This window comes from Mus caroli, chromosome 13 (genome assembly GCF_900094665.2).
Source record: "Mus caroli chromosome 13, CAROLI_EIJ_v1.1, whole genome shotgun sequence".
NCBI lineage: Eukaryota > Metazoa > Chordata > Mammalia > Rodentia > Muridae > Mus > Mus caroli.
In genome coordinates, this window is record NC_034582.1 from 4,629,983 (window position 1) to 4,642,309 (window position 12,327).

The following is a 12,327-nucleotide window of genomic DNA, read 5'->3' on the forward strand; positions in this document are numbered from 1 at the left end:
GATAGGGTGAGAGTGATAAGTCTTATCTTGTCCTGATTTGCTTCAGTGGGATTGCTGCAAGTTTCTCTCCATTTAATTTGGTGTTGGCTATTGGTTTACTGTATATTTCTTTTAATTTGTTTAGGTTTGTGCCATGAATTTCTGATCTCTCCAAGACTTTAAACATGAAGCGGTATTGGATTTTTCCCCCAAGGGTTTTTCAGCATCTATTGAGGTGATCATGTAATTTTTTGAGTTTGTTTATATAATGAATTACATTGATGGATTTTCATATGTTGACCCATCCCTGCATCCCTGAGATGAAACCTACTTGATTGTGATTGATATATTTGATGTTTTATTGGATTTGGTTTCCAAGAATTTTATTGAGTATTTTTGCATCTATGTTAGATTTGTCTGAAGTTCTTTTCTTTATTGGGTCTTTGTATGGTTTAGGTATCAGGGTAGCTGTGGCTTAGTAGAATGAATTAGGTAGGGTTCATAAATAACTTCTACTAGTTTCTGCTCTGGCATCTAGTATTAGCAGTCTGCAAAACTCTCCCAAGAGGCATCAGGATCACTAACGGTTTATGCACATGGTAGTTCTAAAGGCTGTACTGTTCTAGCTACAACACTGCATGTAGTGGTCTCCATGATACACAGCATAATGTATAGCAGTCCATTTATGCTGTGAGTGCACAGGACTTTGCTTTGAGATGTATATGTGCTCATGGAATGTTATACATAACATTTGAAGAGACAAAATAAATAACTACTTTTCATCCCATGGAATTTCTTCAACTAAATCAGTACTGTCTTATTGATCAGCAAACACCTGAAAGTATAAAATAAGTTAACCTTGTGCATATCTCATGGGTAGTAAATTGTGTTTCTTCCCTGGCTTTTATTGTTCTGTAATGATCCGTTTGAAATGTATTTGTCATTTTCAGACTTTACATACACATGCGACTTTTAGTGACTTGAGTATCTGCTCTATTGCCCTGATCTGCCCTTTATACGAATCTAATTTATATTCTGTCCTTACTCCCATTGTTCTCTTCCATATAGAGAAATTGATTTTATCCTGCTGCTCAAGCTCATGAACCTGGGTGAACCAGAAAACAAAGTAAAACAAGCAAAAGTTATAAATGACCCGTGGCTATGGAGAAAATCTTTGCGTTCACAACTCATCCAACACTCCAGTAGTAACAGTTAGTTCCCTTGAATAAATACTTAATAAAAATCCTAGGAACATGCATGAAAGAAAAAAGTATATAGGCATGTAATATTTTTAATATAGCAATGTTCAGATGTTCAGAATATTGGAACACATTTTCCTGATGGGGAGATAATTTATTGCTGCAAAGAATTAAGTACCATGAAAAATAAAAAAGAAGACATAAAGCCTCTGGCACATGAAAGTAAATACAGAGACAATCGCACATGTTAAGAGAATACTAACAGTACACCTTTATTCTGTGCACAGTGTCTGTTTATCTCTGTCCTGTGGAATATTGAGTGAAAGCAATATCATAAATGAATGATGAATTTTCATGTTAGGAGTTGGTCAAAAAAGAACCTTTCTATCTATTTTCACTAAATTAAGAACTCAAAGAACTCCCAAGAGACCATGATGAATGGAGTAAATTGGAGGTAATTAATTGGAATCTGTCACCTTCCCCCTTTCCCATATGCTCATGTTCCTGCTGTCCTTTGCAAAATACTAAGACAAAAACAAAAGAAATAGCAATGACAAAGAAGTGAATAACTTAGGATTTTCTCTTCCAGATACATTATCAGAAAGTTTTATACCCAACCCATGCACCATGTTAATATCCATTTCATGTTCCATTATGTGCACTACTTTCTTACTGCCCATTGAGAATCACTCAGTTATTTCCTTTCTTACTAACCATATTTGATGAGTTGTTCATTGCTAATTAAAAGTAAATCTATGTGTTGAAGACAAAGTATCAATAGTGAAGTGTGACAGTCTCCAATTCCAATACTCTCCTTTCCCTCTCCATTCCATTCTCGACGCCTTACATTTTAGATGGCTTGTCTTTTTCTCTCCATTCATGTTTATTTTTGTTTGCTTTTGAGACAATCTCATTGCTGAATCCTGGACTCACATTCAAACAGGATGGATGAGGCTGAAGTTCTGACCGTACCCATTCTGTTCCTAAGCACTGGGATTGCAAAAGTGTGCCATTGCCTCCCAGTCTAGACTGTTCATTTATAGAATGGTAATAAAAATATTATCTGACTAGTGTGGTTGTTGTCAAGGCTAAGAGGATAATAACACCATGGGCTAGTTGAATTTGCATTTACATGTTAGGCATGAATTTATATTTATATATTCTGCATGTAATAGCTACTGTTTTCAATGATAGTGAAGAAAATTATCATGAATGAGTCATTCATGATAATGTTAATGTTTATGAATTCCACAGTGGTTAAAACTGTTATCATAATGTTTGTGTTTAATGGTAATTTCAAGTACTAGAGTTTTTCAAGATTCCCAGAGTGTTGCCATGGGTCTAATAGCAGGTGGTTGGGCCTCTATTAAGAATTTGTAGATAAAGGAACTTGTACTCCTACTCACAGGAGATAATGGTTTTATTTTTAATCTTATGAGAAGATATACTAATAAGGCATATGTGAAAAATATGGTAGATTGGATTTACTCCCAACAAAATGATAGAAACCATCTGTTTTACCAATTGTTTATTCAGTTAAGGGACATATAAAGGTTGGAGCCACTGTCTCACTGTTTAGTTCATGGAAATCACTAATTTCAGTTTATTTTCCCATAATGGAATGAAAAAAAATGATGTGTGACCATTAATAGCTCTTTCTCTGATGTTTATATTTTAATTAAAATAAGAAACTGCCTCTGGGCATTTTAATGTTTTGCAGTAACTTGAGTTCCTGGTCATAGAACTATCAAGCCAATAAAATTTCATGTTACCTTTTAAAAAATTAACACAATTTAATGTTTTTGTCTTTAGGGAGAAAAATTTTTAAAAATAACATTTGTAAAGTATATCATGCCTAAAGTTAACTAACTTGTACAGTGCACTAAGGTTCTTCAATTCCCTGAGTTTTTCATAATTTATCTTTGAATTTGCATTACAGAGTCACTAACACTTTAGGTTAAATAATTTCCTTTGTTTTCAAAATGTATTCTTCTTGTATTCTGTTAACGTTTCCTTATAATTGTAGAGTTTTTATCAGGTTGTTTATAAATTATAGAATGAAGTCTAAGTGGGAAAAGAAATTATTTTAAATAATACACAGTTGTGATGGTTTGTATATTCTTGGGCCAGGGAGTGGTACCATTTGGAGGTGTGGCCTTGTTGGAATGGGTGTGACCTGGTTGGAGTAAGTGTGTCACTGTGGGTGTGGGTATAAGACACTTACTCTAGTTGCCTGGAAGTCAGTCTTCCACTAGCAGCCTTTGGATGAGGACGTAGAACTCTCAGCTCTGCCTGCACCATGCCTGCCTGGATACTGCCATGCTCCCACCTTGATGATAATGGACTGAACCTCTGAACCTGTAAGCTAGCCCCAATTAAATGTTTTTATAAGACTTGCCTTGGTCACGGTATCTGTTAACAACAGTAAAACCCTAACTGAGACACATGGTATTGAACAGAATCAACTGACTGGGTGTTTTCAGCTCATTTATCATTACATTATAGGGAGCCTAGCAGAGAACCTCCTCTCCTGGTGGCTATCTTTTTTTGTACTGGTTCCCCTCTGCTTTCTTCCTATTCCTTTCACACCCACATTTCACCACATACTCCTTACTGTCCAGAATGCCTGCAGAGTGGTGTGATGCCCAACAACTCTGCCTAACCTGTTTACCAGACATGGAGGGGGAGTGTTTGTGTTTAACATAATAAAACTTAATTAAAATGCTAATCAGTTGTTTTTTTTCCAATTCTGTGCACAATTTTTCTAAACTTGCAATGGTAGATCATACTGGATCTATTTAAAATGCTCAGACTCAGCCTCCACAACTAATTCCAAATTGTTCAGCTCTGATTAAATGGACCTGTATAACCAACAGCCAAAATATAGGTTTCAATCATTTATGAAATGCTGTGCATTATTATACATATGTAGGACATTTAATATTTAACAAAGTTACAAAGGACATTTAGCCTTACCTTTCCTAAAACTTTGTCATTATTATTTAATATCTGTGTTCAGTTTTTATTTCTACTATTTCCTTAAATATTTAATTTTAAAAATATTTAAATGATTTAAATGGTTACTGGTACATAGCATCATCTGCAAGGTGTTACTTGAATATTCTGCTTCAAACAATACTTGTAAACTTTAACACAGTTTGGAGCTTTAAAAATTTACATAGAGAATATTCTTTTCACCTTGAAACTCTAATAACACTTCTCCAGTACCTTCATTAGCCTATCAGAAAAGTGAAGTACTTCTAAATTGCCCATAGGTTAAAGAACAATTTAGTATTCGGTATATCGGAAAATACTTTTTGATATGAAGTTTTAACATTATTTAGTAGACTTTCTTTTCATGTTTATGTGAGTTCTTATACCATTAACTTATGATACAAAAAGGAGGGAAATAAAGTACGGAAACAACAAGTAGATATAAATAAAAGATCACGGGAGAAAAGTTAATGCTCTTTGAGAGTCTATGGAATTTGTAAAATTTTAGGAATAATCATCGTGAAAATATATATAGTTATTGATTTTAAAGTTGCCAAAAAGTTAACATTTTACAGAGATAATGAAGAAGTATTAAAAAAGTATAGCAAAGTAAAAACAAAATTCGAGGCTTTTGGGCCCAGGCTTGGGAGTTATGACAAAAAATGCCTTTGGAATATATATCACACACACTAATCTGAGAAAAAAACAGGTATAGAAATGTAGCACAAGTAGTGGCAGAAACCACTATTATAATTTAAATTTTAAATAAATTCAGTTAATTACAATATTTTCATTAAGAGACCTGGGAGGTGAGAGAGTCTCAATACTCAAAGGGAGGGACCTTGGATGAAATGCCAGACAGTAGGGAGAGGGAACTTTCTACCTCCAGCAGGAAGACAGGACATCAAGTGAAAGATGGAGTTGCCATTCCACAGTCACACCTCTGACCCATAATCGTTCCTGCCTGAAAGAATTGCAGGGTTGGAAATGGAGAGGAGCCTGTGGAAAAGAAGGTCCAGCAACAGACTCAAAGTGGGATCCAGCTCAAGGGGAGGTCCCAAGACCTGACACTATTACTGAGGCTATGGAGCACTCGAAAAAATGGGACCTAGAATTACCGGACTCTGGAAGACCCAGCAAGCAGCTGAAAAAAGTCAGGTGTGGATATTTGCACTCAACCAATAGACAAAAGCAGCTGACCCCTGTTGTTGAATTAGTGAAGGCTAAAAGAAGCTGAGGAGAAGGGCTACCCTGTAAGAGGACCAGCAGCCTCAATTAATCTGAACCCCTGAGATCTCTCAAACACTGCACCATCAAACAGGCAGCATACCCCAGCTGATATGAGGCCCCCTACACACATAGAGTAGAGGACTTCTGGGTCTGTGTTCTTTCAGAGATGATGCACCTAACCCTCAAGAGACTAGAGGCCCCAGGGAATTTAGAGGTAAGGTGGAGCTGGGGGTGGGGGCATCCATGTTGAAAAATGAGGGGTGGGTAGGAAGTAGGAATGTAGACTAGTCAGAGGGTGGAAAGAGAGTGGGGGGGATAAAATTTGGAGTTAAAAAATAAATTAATAAAAAAAAGTAACACAGTAACTTTTACCGAAGTTGAATGACATAAAATTACTAGTTGTTTAGAGAGTTATCCTCTCTGTAAAGAATCCTCATGTGGGCACAGTGGTGCTTGCCTGAGATCCTGACACTCAGGGAGCTGACAGAGGAGGCTCCCCTTGATTCCAGGTAAGTCAGAGCAACACAGTGAAGTCAACACCAACCTGTTCTTCACTGTAAGATCCTGTCACAAAACATCAATTGAATGAACAAGTAATTATTAGATGTAATTTTATTATTACTAATGTCATTTTAAAAAGTTGATATATCTTCACAGAGATGATAACATCTCATTCATGGTTATACACATTGACATCCTTAAGTTTATGAAATTCAATTCCTGATTAATGATAAATGATAATGTTTCAAAAATCAACTTAGATACTATGTAAAAGAGTGGACCATATAAAAATTTAGGGGACAACTTTCTGGAGAAATATTGAAAGCCATCTCTCTGAGCCTAGGAAGAGTTCTGCATTCTATTTTTTTCTATTTATTAATGGAATGTTCACCCATCTAGTAAGGCAAGAAAAACATGGTAGCATACGAGGTTTTGAAAGAAATAAATGAAACACTCGTCCATATAGATTCCTTATGCAAAAAAAAAAAAATCATGCTCAAGTATAGTCTTTCAATGACTAACACATCATCCGGGAGGGTATAAATGGAAGACCTGCAAGGTACATATCACCCTCACAGTACCTTGCCAAGCTGGCTGCATGTCTGCTAATGCTACGACGCCATACCGCTCAGAAGTGGCAGAAGATAGTCGGTAATGGGGGGGGGGGGGGCTTCTCGGGTCTTGTTTCCCCAAGTGGAAAACAGTGGGATCTCTGATGATTGCTATGGTTCCCAGTCTCCTGTGTACCAAGGTGCCTTTGGGGTAGTGCTGGGAGTTGGGAATGGGGTCCCTGATCTGTGGCTCTGTGCTCCTCCTTAGGGCATCCACATGCCAGGCAGAAAGGGAAAGCAGAGCATGGGTGGTAGGTGGAGCCTGGTTTGGTTCCAAGTGAGGGCCGATAATATGGAGGGGCTGGGAACGAAAAGGGCTTCTCCAGGAGATTTAGGTGTGCTCTTTACAGCCTCCTTTTCCCTCCTCTGCAGCTCCCACACCCCACAGAGCAATTCTTGATGGTGACATGGTCCTTGCTTATCCAAAAGGCTTTATTTGGTGGCGAATGTGAGTGTATACCTTACTCTGGGTGGGGGGAACCAAGGATTAAATACTTTTTGCAGGAAGAAAGGCCCATGAAGGGAAGCAAATTGGCTAGATATTCAGGCATATCTAGGCACATCTTTAGTATGGAGAACTCTGGTTTTTATGCTATGGTGCTCTCAGCAGGGTGTAGGGATTATGTATTCTTAAACATGTAGAGTTTGGCAGAAAGCTGGCCCCACCCCTACCTTTTCAACTCTGAGTTTCACCAGGTTTGGGCTTGTACAACCTTACTAGTTCTTCAGTCTGAGCCTTGACTAGGCAGGAAGCTGTCATTTAGAATACAGCACTTCCCTGAAACCCATGACACCCCCACCTCATTTGAAGCAGAGGAAGGGCACTGAGCTATCTCATGTACTTTTCAATTTAGAACTGGGACCTGGGATGTCTACAGTAATCACTGCAGAGTGCACAATGATACAACAGATGAAATGAGGGCTGGCTTCACCATCCAAAAGCCAAGACAGAGGTCTTATAAAGCATGAAGACTTTCATGGCTGCTGTAATTTCTATTTGCAAAGAAAGCAAGGTCTCAAGACAGGTAAGATCACATCAGTCTGGAGAAACACACAAGCTACTCCTCAGACAGCATTGCTTGTCAATATCAAGTTAGATGTTGTCAATGCCCCAAAGAAGGTAGGGTGAGATCAAGTTTCTCAAAAACAGTCAAAGATTTCTCTCTGAATCTAGGTTCTGGAAGTTTTCAATCATTTTGCTTGACCACATGAAAGTCCACCAGAGAGAACAGAAATAAACCAAAATATGGTAACACATCTCACTGAAAAGCATTAGGTATTTTAATCAGAAAATAACTAATCGGAAGTATTAATCTGGTAACTAATCAGGAAATATTTCCAGATAACCAACAAGAAAATAAACCTGTACAATTGTTTCCAGATAACCAACAAGAAAATAAACCTGTACAATAGTTTTATGTCTTAAAGCACTTTAAGCTGGATTTAAAAAGTATGATATAAATAAAATCCACAAAGCAACTTGTAAAACATATCAAAATACAGTATCAAAGTAGGGAATGTCTCCCTAGAACATACCATTAGAAAACGTTAGAGACGTGCACTCAGCATGCATATGCACACAAACACAGAATAATAAAAAATGCCACATGAAGTTAAAGGTCAATCAAAAACTAGAAAAAAAAAAACCCTGCAACTTGTATGTCAACAATTGTGTGAATTTTTCAGTCATAAAATAAACTTACTTCACAAAATGTGTATGTAAGAAATGACAAAAAAAAAAAAAAAAGTGCATGCACTGAGAAGCCAGGTCCAGTGGCTCAGGACCACCTGTAACTCCAACTCTAAGGTGTCTGAAGTCCTCCTGACTTATGGATGCTGTGACTCTGTTATCCTCCCTAACCTGATCAATTGCATGACAGCTACGTTACCAATTGTACATCAGATTACATAGAGATGTTTATTAATCTCCTCCAGCTAAGTACAAAAGACAGAAAACCCTGTAAAGATTTCTGCTTGTCTTGTCTACAAAGATCACGAACAAATAGTTTCTACATGAGTTATTCTTGCTTGTGTAAAGAGCGTTTGAATAAATTATCCCCTGGTGTAAACAGTACTGAAAGATTGTTCTAAAGGATTAAATACCACAAATGATCTGGGGAACTGAGTCTTCTTACAGACTGCCTTGACATCACAAGGATTTGGGCTTCCAAAATTATGCTCAGTACCCAAAATGAAATGCAAATAAACAGTATTAAAAACTAAGTCAATCACAGAATCAGGATTGGTTTCAGAATTTCAATCAAAAACAGGAAAGACTCAATATATGTAGGATAGATGGATATATACACATACAATATCTATTAGGGAAAATTGGAGACAAGGACTCATATATACATGTACAATCAAGTCAGGTTAAATTGAAGATAATACTCTTATGGGTTTACAAGCTCCTGCATTATATCAAATCAGGTATATGGAAATGATAAGGATAGAGAAAGCCAAAGGAAACAGGAATCCGCATATAGGTGCAATGATATGCTAAGATTGAGATTTCAGAACACAGTCCAATTTGCCACTGTATTGCCTACTGCAATGCTTTTGGTTTTTGTTTGTTTGTTGTTTTGTTTTTGCTTTTCTCTTTCTGCTGCATCAGAAAGTTGCTCATTGTCAGTATTTAGTCCCCAACAAGGAAGCTTGGTCTGGCTGTCCTAATAATCTCTTGGGATTACTTAATCATTAACAGCTTAACATAGCTTACATCTCCAGGCCAAGGTTGGTAAGAAGACAAATATCTGAGTGTCAAGCTGGAGCCCACTGGGCAGACTTCTAATGCCCTGACAATATTCTAAAGATTATAGATAAATCTAAAGATTATAGATAAATCACTGGTCCAAATGGCACCTTCTGCCCATCTGTTCTGTCCTCTGGAACAGAGAGATGCCAGAATGCACTCCAATTATGGTGGTGATGCCTGTCCTATCACAAGATAGGACACACAGCTAACCTTTGAAGCTACTGTGTCATGGAATAGTGAGATAGAAGAGGACTCATTGAATAATCTAAAATGATGGTCTTCCTAAAGTCACTGAACATGTTTTCCAATCTCACTTAATGCTACCCAACCCAAACTTGAAAACATTTAAAGAAGAAAATTACTGACTGCTGGCAATCCCTGGTGACATTTAAAAAGAAACAATGCTGCCAGCATGTGCCATCAAACAGCATATCCTGAAATGTTTTCCATTTCAAAATGCTACACAAATGGAAATAGGGCTTCTCATGGATGAAAAATGATGAAGAAAACTGTAGTCTCAACTATGAGGGGTTCCTCCATCCCAGTGACCAGACACTACTAACTTTTCAGTGTCTATTCTATGCTAGTTTCATATTTTGCAAGTCCCAAAAGGGAATTTTGGGGGTATGCTGGATCCTGTGACCTAAGCATTATATATGATTGCTGGGTATTTCCATGATTAATCCAAGTCATGAGACCAAAGGCCACCCTTTCTCACATACTCTTGTCACCACAAAGGATAATTTTCTTCTTGATTTTCCCATAACTGTGCTCAATTGGAGGAGACATACTCCACATGTCTTTCAGATTCCCTTAACTGCCCTGTCAAAAATTGCTAGCAGCCTGGCGTGGTGGCACACACCTTTAATCTCAGCACTTAGGAGGCAGAGGCAGGAGGATTTCTGAGTTCGAGGCCAGCCTGGTCTACAAAGTGAATATCAGGACAGTCAGGGCTATACAGAGAAACCCTGTCTCGAAAAACAAAACAAAACAAAACAAAACCGCTAGCATTCACCTTCATGAGGACCCTGTGCAGGTTCAGAATGCCCATGCAATCTTTCGATTTCATTCTGACAGCTATAGGAAGAGTATAGTTATATTTTATCAGTTATTTTAGTGTTCTTTTACTATTTGTGCTTTTTTTTAAAGAAAATTCTTACCTCTCTTATATTAGAGATGCCAACATTGCAAAGAAAGCAGTTTCATCACAGTGAGGCAATATTGGCCATGCTTTCCCTAGCTGTAAGTCAAAAACTGAAGGAGAACCAGGACTGTACCAGGTTCCTCTGACCAATAAGGCAGGAGAACAGAGGGCAGCATTGTCCACTAAGACATCCTTACTTGGGTTTCTTCTCTGTGCCTGCATAATTTTCACAACCTGTAAAGTTATGTAATTTTCAGAAAATACATAAAACCATGTACAAAATACATAAAATTTAAGTCACTTCTGAGACTTAAATTACTGAAAACTAGGAGTTGGATTAGAAAACATCAGAAGGATGGAAGAAAGACATTGCAATTTCTGTTTGATGTATTCAGGTAATTTTTCATTTTCTCCATACCTAGTTGTCTGACCATCTGGTGATGTGTAACTGATAGAAGATACTCCTGCCTGGACAACCAACTGTGACCCATCATTAAACTGAACCCACACATCTCTGCTAGTTATCTGTGTAGCCCAACCAACATTTTTTTCACAAAAACAGATTTCAAAAGCTGTGCAGATTTAGGAAGACTTGAAGAGACACCTGTTCCTGTGGCAGTCGCTGTGTGGCCAAGCCCTTCAACTGCCACAGTAGAAGGACTGAGTCCTGGTGACTGTGTTGGGAAAGCCGCACTATTCATGCTCAATCTGCTCGATGATGCTTGCTGTCCCTTAGAGTAGCTTGGGTCCACGGACTCAAGCCGATAAGGCTTTAGGTTTTGGGGGCTCACCTGTGGCTCTCATGTCTGGGTTCGAGCCTGGGAGGTAGCCTGGATCTGAAAGAGAAGAGGGAATCTAGGCGGGTGGAGAAATAATGGAACCAAGACATGCTAGTCTGCTCAAGGTTCAAATGTTTAATGGTGGACGCACTTTATAAAGGAGGAGGGAGGCCCATTCCCACCAATTCATCCTTGGAGCCCAGCTGCAGGTGACCACGTGCAGTTTAGGGTGTAGTCTCTGGAATAGCTAGGCCGACTCCCAGCAGGTAGCAGCAACAGTGGCTGAACAATAGAGTGATCTAGGGAGGCAGGCTCCACCCTAGGTAATCTCCTTAGTGGCAGCAAAGTCAAGGTCTGGCTCAGCCTGCTTCAGGCTGGGTGGAGGTCACATTGAGGTGAACTGGTATTACCAGGTTTTCTTCCTATAATTATAGGGAAGAATGAAGAACCCCTGCTATGGTTTTATGTATTTTGGCTCCATTATAAAACCAAACTTCGAAATCAGCACCAGGAGAATTTTCCATCAAAATACATTTAGCATATCTTGTAAAATAAGCGATATTGGGAGTTTTAGATCTTACAAGCTGGATGGATCTGGAAGCATACTGATATTTCTGCCAGTATTTTTCAGGTAAATTGTCAAAGCTGTACCTACTGATGTTGTCAGTAGGCAAGGGAGGTCTGCCAGCAAGAGGAAAGCCTCTTCCATTGTTCGGGTAATAAACAGTGATCATAGTCCCATCATCACTCGATATCTGAAGCACTTCTTTCACATATCCTTCAGACGCACACTCTCTCAGAAGCTCCACACACACCTCCTCTCAATCAAGGATGCTCACCACAGCCGTTTTGGTTTTCTGCCTGATTGGTTTTAATCTGTGAGCAATCAAAGGAGATGTAATGCTTCTTAAGGTAGGTTTCTGGTAACCCAATGTCAACTCCATACTTGCTTTGTTCAGAATGAGGATGTAGGACCGGCTCTTGAGGCATGACCTCAGGTTTATGGTGATGTGCAGTCATGTACTTCATGGTTCTCAGCTGCTTTACAGGATGAACATTAGCAGAAGTATCAGCATTCTTGCTGGCTCTTGTCTCAGTCCAAGCGTTTCTTTTTTTTTTTTTTTTTTTTTTTTTT

At 38.4% G+C, this 12,327-nt stretch overlaps 1 pseudogene; it reads right to left on the reverse strand.

Moving 5' to 3' along the window:
* Positions 1-10,728: 10,728 nt before the first annotated feature.
* LOC110308432 overlaps positions 10,729-12,327 on the reverse strand; it is a 3,119-nt pseudogene continuing 1,520 nt past the window's right edge.